This window comes from Mastigoproctus giganteus, chromosome 8 (genome assembly GCF_048544385.1).
Source record: "Mastigoproctus giganteus isolate SK-2022 chromosome 8, ASM4854438v1, whole genome shotgun sequence".
In the NCBI taxonomy this organism is placed as follows: domain Eukaryota; kingdom Metazoa; phylum Arthropoda; class Arachnida; order Uropygi; family Thelyphonidae; genus Mastigoproctus; species Mastigoproctus giganteus.
In genome coordinates, this window is record NC_143582.1 from 11,709,321 (window position 1) to 11,720,281 (window position 10,961).

A 10,961-nucleotide genomic window follows, 5' to 3' on the forward strand; every position below is an offset into this window, starting at 1 on the left:
TCTGGACAAACTTCTCTCGACCAGATGTGACACATTTCATCAAGAAGAGGCCTAGCATCGATCCCTGGACTTGACCATCAATCTTGGACTCCCGGTTTTGACCACCCCCACTGTTCGTTCTGATGGACTACTGGACCAGCCTTCAGTCTGGATGCGACACAGACTCACCAAATGGAGCCCCAATGACGGCACCTGAACTAGACCTTACTGAACATGACCCATCCACCATAGCAGCACTCACACTGCTGGATTTCCAGCAAGTTGTCGGCTCCAACTGACTGGCCGTGCTAGCTGTACCTACCCTGAACTTGCGGAGTATATCTCTCTCTCATTTTTTATTTTATTTTTTTTATTTTTTTATTTATTTATTTATTTATTTTTTATTTTTTTTTTCGGCTTCTTTCTTCTGTTTCCTGCCATCCGTTCTTTTACTCCCCCCCCCTATTTTTCTCTTACAGAATGATTTTTTTTTTTTTTTTTTTTTTTTTTTGTGGGGTGGTGGTTTTCGTCCACCCGCCACCCCACTCCTCTCTCTGGTGAGGCACTGGGCATGCCACACTGTCATCAGGGGCCATCTTCCCTTTTGCCCCCTTTCTTCTGTTTCCTACCCTCCAGTCTTCTGCCTTCCTCCCTTACTTTTCTCTTGCACAACGTTTTTTTTTTTTTTTTTTTTATTTAGTTTATATATATATATATGTGTGTGTGCGTGTGTGTGTATATATACATATATTTATATATACACACACACACGCATTCCCCACAGGTCTAAATCTAAAAACATCAAAATTACTGCCCGACCTATTTGGCCCTAGAACAAGTTATCAGCGAACAACCCTACGCTCTGTTAAAATTACAACCGTTGCTCAAGAAACAGCGATCATCTCATTCTCAAATCTGGTCCTAGCCACTGAAATCCCAGGAAAGTAGGTGGCAGGACCCGCCAGAGTACTCTAGCTACAGTGGTACACCCGGTCAGCCTCCCCGTGGCATGGTGTGGTAACGTCGGGTCCCACTAGGGGCTCGGCGGCTAATAGACCGGAGGAACAAAGGGCACAACACAATATACAGCACATGACCCCCACACACTTCAAATCTCTGGCCCCGATACAATGTACACCCGCGGAGATGGGAGAAATCCCAGGAGCCGTTAGACACTAACATACCTTATACCTTAATCTCGTTGACCAAGATATTTGACAACAATCTAGTGGTGACGTTGAACAAGTTGATTATATCGTTCCTGAATATACATTTCCGCAAACGTACCACTCCAAACAATGTCTGACCATGCAGGAACCATGAAATAGGGGGGCACTCAGGGGGAGGCTCTAGAGTTTCAATTCCTCCCAAAAAAAGAAACTCAGGTCCAGATTTAAGGTTAGAAACTGCATATTGTTTTGGCAAAATACTGTTCCTAGTCTGAGGCTTTGAAACAGAAAAGATTGCTAATTACTGTCCAAGATCATTAACATCTTATTTGATTAATAAAATGTACAAAACATTGTGAAAACAGAAAATTCAAGATCACAGTATTTTGTACAAAAGCTTCTGATCTGTGAAGTCCAAGGTCTACTCGTTAGTCGGATAAGTAGTTATCCCCCCCCACCTGTTGGCCCTGTCGACTACTTTGTAGCATAATCAATCTAATCCCTCCCCCTACCTCCTTGCAGTGCCGTTCCTCAGGATTTTTCCGGGAATCGGGTAGCACCAAGTGCTATTTTTATTTAATTATATTCCATTCCTAGTAATTTACTTGTAATGGTTCCTGTCCCTTGAAACTGCTTTCATAGTGCCAAGACGACAGTGACCCATTAAGCCAACGTGCCACATCCGCTTGCGACTGTATGGCTTGAAATCATCCAACGGCCCGCCATCTCAAAGAATCATCTATACGACGATGACTTGCCATCCTGAATACTGGAGATGTGGCTATCCCACTGAGCAAGACAAAAAGACAGTAACGAAGTGATGTGATCGCACTCGTGTTTTCATGGGCATGAACAATTTGCATAATGTGCAACTTTTTAAGATGGTAGATCGATTTACATTAGATAATATTAATTTGCATCCCAGGATGCCTATTTTATCAAATATTCACCTTCGGCGACACTGTTCACAATAAAACGTTCATGAAAAACATTTTGTTCTCTTAATTTTTTCGAGCAGTGTATTATTATTATTGTTATTAGCAATGGTGCAAGGAAGCCTGACGCTTATGCTGCACCAGCCAAAAAAATTTTCTGAGTTACCCTGAGAGAGAGAGAGAAAGGAGTCACCAAGAAAGAGAAGAATGATGATATCCAGCTCAGGGTGTGCCAAGCCCATACCCAACAAATGTGAGCCTTTGGGGGTAAAAACTATAAATTACCAGGAGTGGGGTTCGAACCCACGCTCTCATACGAGAACCAGATCTTAAGTCTAGCGCCTTAACCACTCGGCCATCCTGGTAGTGCGTGAGATTATATAATTACTAGAAATATAAAAAAATTAATTAAAATAAACTGCCATCTGGTTTTGTAGAAGTGGGTAGTTTAAATGAATTCGAGGAAGAATTAGATATATTATTAGAGGGAATGGATGGATGGATGATATATATTTTTTTATTTTGGCTTAGGCTGTATTAACTTGCTTTCTTGCATCATTTCTATTTGTTATAGGAGACTGGAATGCTGCTAAAGAAGAAAGAGAAGGAATATAAGTGGGGAGAGTTATGTAGTGAAGAAAATGTGAATTCCAGAAGGACCTACTTCAATCGTTTTACCAACCAATTGACAATGAATGCTCCTATAAACATGGTACTACGTCGTAGTGGTCAAACATTGATGTTCCCTGAAAACATAATAGTTGAGAGGGGTTCCCTGGCTTTGTTTTTGTTCATTTATGGTTCTTGTCCTTACAGGGGTGTTAGATTCATCACCCAAGGCATCACTCTAACGTGCTAACACCTAATTTATCTGCTACAACATTTCCTCAGTAATATTTGTCTACCTTTACGCAACAGAGGAAATAATCAGGAAATAATCTTTTACCATAGTTGACGTCAGCAATGTAGAGTACTGGAACTGTTATCTAACTCATGACTAACTATTTTCATTTTTATTTCGCAATTGTGAAACTACGCATACAACCAGGATGGCCGAGTGGTTTAAGGCGCCAGACTTAAGATCTGGTTCTCATAAGAGAGCGTGGGTTCGAACCCCACTCCTGGTAATTTCTTTATTATTTTAAGATGATTATGGCACATGCAGTGTTTGTACCTTAAAGCTTTTTAGAACTTTTTATTACAAATATTTGAAAATACTTTCGTTGTCATGACAATAATTTATTCCAATTTAAATAGGATTTTTCTGTTTTTGCTAAGAGAGAGTGCTTTGGTCTCTAAAACGCCATGTCTTTTGAAGTTAATTTTGTTTAGGGTAGAAAAACGGATTTTTAGATTTTAATTATTTTTACAGTGTTTTGTGTTTCATTTTTTATTTCATTTTTATTAAATTAAACGATGGGATTCCAAACGGCACCTTTTCCAAACGAAACAACTCGAGCTTCCGCGATAAAAAAAACCATGCTACCCTCTCCTGAAACCTACTAACTCAGCCACGATGTGAGAAAGACTCATAAAAATTCCTCTCGATGGGATTCGAACTGTCTTTTCTATCTGCTGCGGGGAGGACGGTGATTATACCATCCTTCCCGCAGCGGTTGGAAATATCTTGCAGAGTCTGAGCGAAAGTTGCCATCAACATTGAACATATTCAATCCTTTTAAAGCATTTCATTCAGGCCTGGTGCTCAGTTTTCAACGGCTGCAATTTGCAGAACCGGTCTTTGTTGGCAAGGATATGTCCCTAGTTAATCTTGTTCGTCTTCCTTGAACTCATTCCAATAGAGCCTCATCCTTCCTAAAATTAGACATCTAAATCTGTGTGCAATACTCAAGTTGCAGTCTAACCATTGACTTATACAACTGGACAGTTACCTCCTTGCTCTTGCCGTTAAAATTCCTGTATATTGTCGATGTAACCCCATGAGCTGTAGTAGTAGCTTGTCTGCGCTGCTCAGAGAACAATACTAGGAGTAATTGTTCTCTGAGGACTGTACAATCAACGCTAGGCTTTGTTTTTGTTCTCCTCTGTGGTAACACCCAATTATATGTTATTCTATGGATTACTGCAACCAAAACGCAGCCTCGTGCATGGGTAGCACGTTGGCAGGTCTTTTCCACCGCACTCCGAGGAGAAAAGACCTGAGATCGAATCCCGTCGATGAAGAGAGGAATTTTTATGGATATTTTTCAACGTAGCTGAGTTAGTCTCAGGCGAGAGTAGCATGGTTTTTTCTCCCGGAAACTAGGGGTTTTTCATCAAGCAAACAGAAAATCGACCTGAGAACACACGCAATTTGCAGACACATGGCTTTAGTCGCCGATGCTCCTAAAACTCAATAATAATAACAACAACGACGGTTACCAAAATGCAAATTCAACCTTGCATTTACCTCCACTTACTTGCACATTAAACTTCAATTGCCATTTCTCAGCCCTTCTTCCTATCTTTCCTAGATCTTGTTGCAGCATCGTATCCTGATTTCTGTCGTCAACTTTTGCATTATCTGCAAACTTCGTCAATGTCGTTAATAAAAATTGAAAAGAGCAAGGGGCCCAGCTCTGAATCCTGAGGGATTCCCCTAATAACATGAAGAGCAGTGGCCATTAATAACTACTCCACTCTCTGTCTCCTAACGCTCAACCATCCCTTTATCCATATCGGTAACTACCGCACCAGTATAGTGCGCTAAACCCTGCATGATATGGATCATCAGGAGTGTGCAGCCATCCACAAGCCACTATTCACCCCGACTAATGCCAGACATCGTCTATCTTGATGTACGGCCTACAGTTCTTGGACCGTAGATTAATGAAAAGCCATGCTTTGGAGATGCGAGTTATGGTACATAGTCTACCAATCTGACGGTTGTGCCTTGGTGTGATGCCTGGAGAAAGTTACCTGCCTACTCATCCAGACAATGAACTTTAGTGGAGGTAACATGATGTTCTGGGGCTGTTTTTCATGGTTTTTGGTCTAGGCCATTGGTTGTTTTGAAGAAAACGATGGATGCTGAGGTCTATGTAGACGTCCTAGACAGGTGTCCGGATATTAATGGCAAGGCAGTGTATATATAAAGTTAAAAACTAAGAATCCTTTCTCAGATAACCGAGGTATAGAACCTAAATTTCCAGCCCACATCCCACTATGCTGTTGGGTTAGCCCTCGCTTAACCAAAAAGAAGTTAAGCGAGGGCTAACTTCACAAGCTTAGAATGGTAAACGCACGTCAAACTTCAGGTCAGTATTTATAAATTTAAAATTAAATTTGCATTAATTAAAAGCAGATAAATATCGTTTGAATAAGACAGATTATTATATTAATATTTAGTTAATTAATTTTTTCTATCTATTGTAGTGAATAAATATTCGTTTTGTTTCGTTTGCCATCATAATTAAGATTCTGTTTCCAAACACACGCCGAAAATTAGGTGAACCGGTCAATCCCCCTAGGCGGCATTTGTTTGAAGTGGATGGTTGGGAAAAAAGGGGGAGAAATGAATTTATTTAGGGGGTAAGAGTAGATGTCTTTGTAAATAAAACTAATGTGTGCCACCTCATTGAATTTTAGGTTCATGAACCTCAACGTTAGTCTTTCGCTGTAGAATTCCTGCTGTTAAGCCTACCAATGTTAGGCCTATTTGATTTATCCTTACATTGTGGATCTTTGTTAGGATTTTTTCTTTCTTTCTTTCTTTCTTAGTATAGAAAAGGCCCAATACGTAGAATAATTACTTCTCTTGCTTCGTCGAAGTCCTGCAGAGATGGACAAATTGCTATGCAAACGAAGTTTCTCTTCAAAGGTCTATTTGTGTGTACATGCCAGTTGCTGCTGTGCGGTAATGTTTATGCCCTCGTAAAAACAACACCCCCTGGCGACAAGTGTGGCTTCCAACCTCAAAAAACACAAATTCGCTGTCATCTGGAAAGTAATATTTTAGAATCTGTCTCGCCTGCAAAAGTGGCTTGTATGTGGTAGAAAATAAAATATGTTTGTGGGAATGAACAGATTGTTAATTAATTTCCAAAATGGTGGATAATTATCGTATTTTCTGAATAACTATACAATTTATAGTTTAATTAGGGGTTAAATCTAATTATAATTACAGACAGTTAAAATTTTATTGTACAAAATTTGTACATTCTGGGAGTTAAAATTTAATAAAACGGAAACCCAGAATAGGGTTTCTTCTCTTCTGGTTTTAAAACTGCAGAATTAAAACAACCATTGCCATGGGTTTTAATATGTGTCTTTTAGTATCTAGGGTTCAAATACTTTCTTTTTTTTATGGGTCTTTTTCACATAATCAAAATATGACCACCGCTCCAGACCGTTTAACTCGGCCACGATGGAATTTTTGTCATTCCAAGCAGAAAATATAGTTTTTAAGTCAACAACAACAAACCTCGTGGCCTTAGTTTCCATGCAAATGCAAAATAGCCCAACCTTAGGAAAAATTTTAACTTTTGGCCTTTGAATTTGTAGCAGCAGGCAGGTGCCTGCGCTTAAATTCTGGTGTCACGTATCCATAATAAACTTTTTATATTAAATATATATTATTCGCAAAAAATGGGGCCATAATTGGCTGTACACCCTTCTTATCTATACATTTGCCACTTATTTTATTTGAATATTCATTATTAATTTAATTATCAGAAAAAAATAGTCATCATATTTTGAATTATATAAATTATATAAAGGGCAGAATTTTTAACATCTGGTGAAGTGTGGAACCCTCTGAAACTAAGGGCCATGGGCTATTGTTCTGGTTTACCAATGTCATTTTTTGGTTGCATATTGCAAACAGGTTTTATTTAATGATCTGTCCCCCCTTTTTTTTTTTGGGAAAATATCGATTTCAATTACTTTTATAAAAAATGCATTGAGAGAATACCATATTCAAATACGTTCTTTGTATTGAAAAGTGCTGATAAACATGAATGGTATAGCAGTACAAGCTGTTCTATATAGTGCTGCCATCTACTGATAATTTTGAGAAATCTAAATCAAACAACGCGAGTTTTGAATGCATGTTTCAGTTCGTAAACCTGATTCAAAAATTTGTAGTGCGGTCCTCTTTTTTTGTCATATTTGGACTGAAATTTTTGAATTTGATACTAAAGTTAGACTAAATACTAACGATTTCTAAATTTAAAATTCGCCTTATTTTCTATTTTTTACCCAATGGGAAAGTTATTCCCCGTCCTCGGTTTAATGTAAAAACGTTGCCTGCATATTTCTAAATTGATTTTATTTAAAGAAAAAAAATAATAAAACAAATGTAGTAGCATGAGAAGACGCAACATAAACTGTTCTTGTCCAGCCAATTGTTCGCAGACAAGCAAGCATAATGCTTGCTTATATGCGAGCATCATGCTTGCATCATACTTTTACCTTGGAACTATCAGGCCTTCGTTAGTAGCACAGTTGGTAGAAATGCCGTTCTCCTCACACAGGGTGGAAAATACCCGAGTTCGAATCCCGTTGATGACGGGAGGAATTTTTATGGGCCTTTTTTCACGTGGCTCAGTTAGTCGGTCTCAGACAAGGGTAGTATGGTTTTCTCTCCTGGAAACTCAGGTTTTTCGTTCAGCAAACAGAAAATCGACCACAGAACACACCAATTTATAAACAGCAATATGGTTTACCATCGTTTCTGAAGAACGTTGATAACATTTTAAGTTATTTTTCGAAACGTCGATAACGTCTAAGGCTTTGAGGTGTTAGTAAATGTGCCTCAGATAAACTGTGTGAGTGTACGTTCTTGGATCGGTTTGCTGGACAAAAATGCATCCTCTCTTCTGAGGTTGGCCAACTCGGCCAGGTTGTGAAAAGGGACCAAAAATTCCTCGCGTCTTCGACAGGATTCGAACCTGGACTTTTACCAGGACGGTGATTATAACCACTGTGCTAATCGCGTGGTTATGGCATATAAGACAGAAAAGTCCACGTTCGTGGTTAAAATGTGGTCTAATACTGAACATATTTTCCATTAACGCCATCAGAACTTTTTAGCTGACTGACTGTGTTTTTTGTCAAACTTGGCCAACTGGAAACATGCCACAGGAAGACGAATGAGTCAAATTTCTATGGAGGTGAAGGCACCCCATTTTGTCAATGACTATTGATTTTTGAAAGCTACTTACGCAATTGGGACAGCCAAATAGGAGAGAGAAGAAAGGAGAGAATTTGCAGATCATATAAGTAATTCTACCTCCTAACAAAAAAGCATTTTCCATAAATGTGCGTTCTTGCATAACAAAATAATTGAACATCTCTGTATTACAGGAAATAAACAATCATAAAAGATTAAAGCAATTTAATTGCAATATTTTCGTAGGATTCATTTCATTCTAATGTTCAGTGGTTCAGACTTGAGTCAGGTGAAATTTTCGAATTGGGTAAATGGGGGTACCACACAACAAAGAAATATAAATACAAGGATTTTTATAGATTTATGTGGGTCTATGGAGGACAGCCCTCGTGGGTAGCGCAGTTGGTAAAATCACCGTCCTTCCCACACCAGGTGGAAAAGACCCGTCGAGGTTCGAGTCCCGTCGATGACGTGAAGAATTTTTATGGACCTTTTTCACAACGTGGCTGTGTTAGTCAGTCTCAGGCGAGGGTTTTTTCTCCCGGAAACTTGAGTTTTTTGTCCAGCAAACCGAAAATCGACCACAGAACACACGCAATTTACACACACAGCAATATCTATTACCATCTTTAGTCTGCCAAACCCCACATACTACATCTGATTGAATCTCAATTATCGGTTGTCTCAACCACTGCCCATCTCAGTTTGTCCCAAGTTTCGCTCTAGGATTCCTTTCCTCACTTGTGCATATGTGCACTGTGATGTTCTTCGTCAAAGATTTCCCAGTTTGGAGTCGCCTTTTCTTGCCCTCCTCTGGATTAAAATATCTCTATTTCATTTTGTCAAATTAATAACTTGCCTTAATTGTTCTTCCAACTTCACTGATCACTTGGAGTTCTTTAGCTTCCGTTCGTTTATTACATTTATTTTATTTTCACAGGTCTTTAATCAGTGGCTCATTTCTCCTTTTACCAGAAACTTTTCTTCGTGATGTTCCTAGATGATCTTCCAATTATGGTTGATTTTGCAGTAGGGGTTTAGGAGCATCAGCAACTAAGGCCATATTGCTCCGCGTATATTTTCTGTAAATTGAACTTATTCTGAGGTCGATTATCTGTTTTCTGGACGAAAAACCCGAGTTTTCTGGAGAAAAAATATGTTGTGTTACTCTCTCCTCAGGCCTTCTAACTCAGTAACGTTGTAGAAAAGGCTCATAAGAATATTGACAGAGAATCATCTCCCGTCCTGAGTTCTACTGGATATGATTTTTTGTCAATAGGGCACGAAATCTTCTACATAGCTGAACTGCGGGTTATTGGCAGCCTTGAACGCTAAAATAATTGAAAGCGTCTCATGAACTTGACCTTGAATTTTTCTTCATCTTATTTTTAACGGACATCACTACGTGGACGGGAAGTATAGACACTGGGGCATAATATTTGCCCATCTAACTTTCCTTTCTCTTTAGGACAGGATTCAACACTTACCATCTACTTTTCTACCGGTACTGGAAAATACTTGACTCGCAATTCGGTATGTGCGTGATTTCTTCTTCTTTTCCATGGTTGGATTACTGTTTTAAATTTTCTGACTCCAATGTTTGCTCAAATCCTGTCAGTGAAATTATTCTTATGGGATGATGGCTTTTCTTCCACATTCCACCTAAATTTTGGTTTTTCAATAAATGTTCTAAGACTAAGATTATAGAATATCAGCTGTCTCGTATCAAAATCTCCCACTTCATTTTCTGTCTATCCTAAAGTTCGCGACAGTTGTAAACAAGTTATTAATAAATCGAAACTCGACTTTGAAAAGGACAATAGTAGGAAACTTTCTTCCTGCCCATTTGGGCAAAAAGCCAGTTTTTGTCTGGAATACAGATATAATAACAGAGAGCCATAATGGGATGATATAGTAACGATATTAATTATTTATAAAATAAACGCATACAGGCAGAGTTCCTGGAACTATTATTAGAGTTAATGCTGAGTTTTGTACAGTTTTTATTCAGTTAATTCCCAGAAACAAAGACTCAGTTCCCTCAGTGGAAGACTGTCATCTCCAAGATCCGGCAGAAAAAGAAGCAAAATAGCAAGAAAAATGGCGCTTGCATCATAACAACGCCCCTGCACATGACGTTTTCTATTCAAGAATTTCTTGTGAATCACTCCATCATTATGGTCTTCCATAGATATATACATTGGTGCCTCGATTTTTTTTTTTTTTTTTGTTTCCCAAGCTTAACCCCCTCCCCCTCGAAAGATCATTGAGTTGCAAACACTGAGGAAATTATCCCGATTTACACGGATTTTTTTACGCGGAACTATTATCAAATCCAAAAGAAGCCTATCAGGTGTGCTTCCAGAAGTTGCTGCTTGTGAATCTGTCATTAGTAAATTTATCAAAAGTATATATGTGAAGGTACACCAAATACTACTTTTTGGAGAGGGTATATTGTATGCAAATCCTGCTCATTTAGTCCAATAAGCATTTTCCTTTTAAATGTAATGATAAACCTTAAAAATCTACCTCACTTTAAAGGGGTTTTGCAGAAATTTTTGTATGAAAGACCATAGTGAAATGGTTTGCGCAAATGAACTCCCGTTTGGAGTTCTCTCTTTATTTTTGACTTCGCTAGTAGCGACTGTTCTTATAAATGACTTGAGGAAAGCGTAAATTTATTCGCAACTCAGCTATCGACAGTGAAAAAGTGCAGGTGAGGTTCACAAGATCGAAAAGCGATTGTTTGATGTGGTTGGAGAAAGT

The 10,961-nt window shown here is 38.7% G+C and overlaps 2 non-coding genes across 2 annotated transcripts; one reads left to right on the top strand and one right to left on the bottom strand.

Moving 5' to 3' along the window:
* Positions 1-2,365: 2,365 nt before the first annotated feature.
* Positions 2,366-2,448, bottom strand: TRNAL-UAA (transfer RNA leucine (anticodon UAA)). Its single transcript has one exon. It is a non-coding gene; the product is annotated as a tRNA-Leu (tRNA).
* A 678-nt stretch (positions 2,449-3,126) lies between these two features.
* Positions 3,127-3,210, top strand: TRNAL-UAA (transfer RNA leucine (anticodon UAA)). The gene has a single exon. It is a non-coding gene; the product is annotated as a tRNA-Leu (tRNA).
* Positions 3,211-10,961: the final 7,751 nt, after the last annotated feature.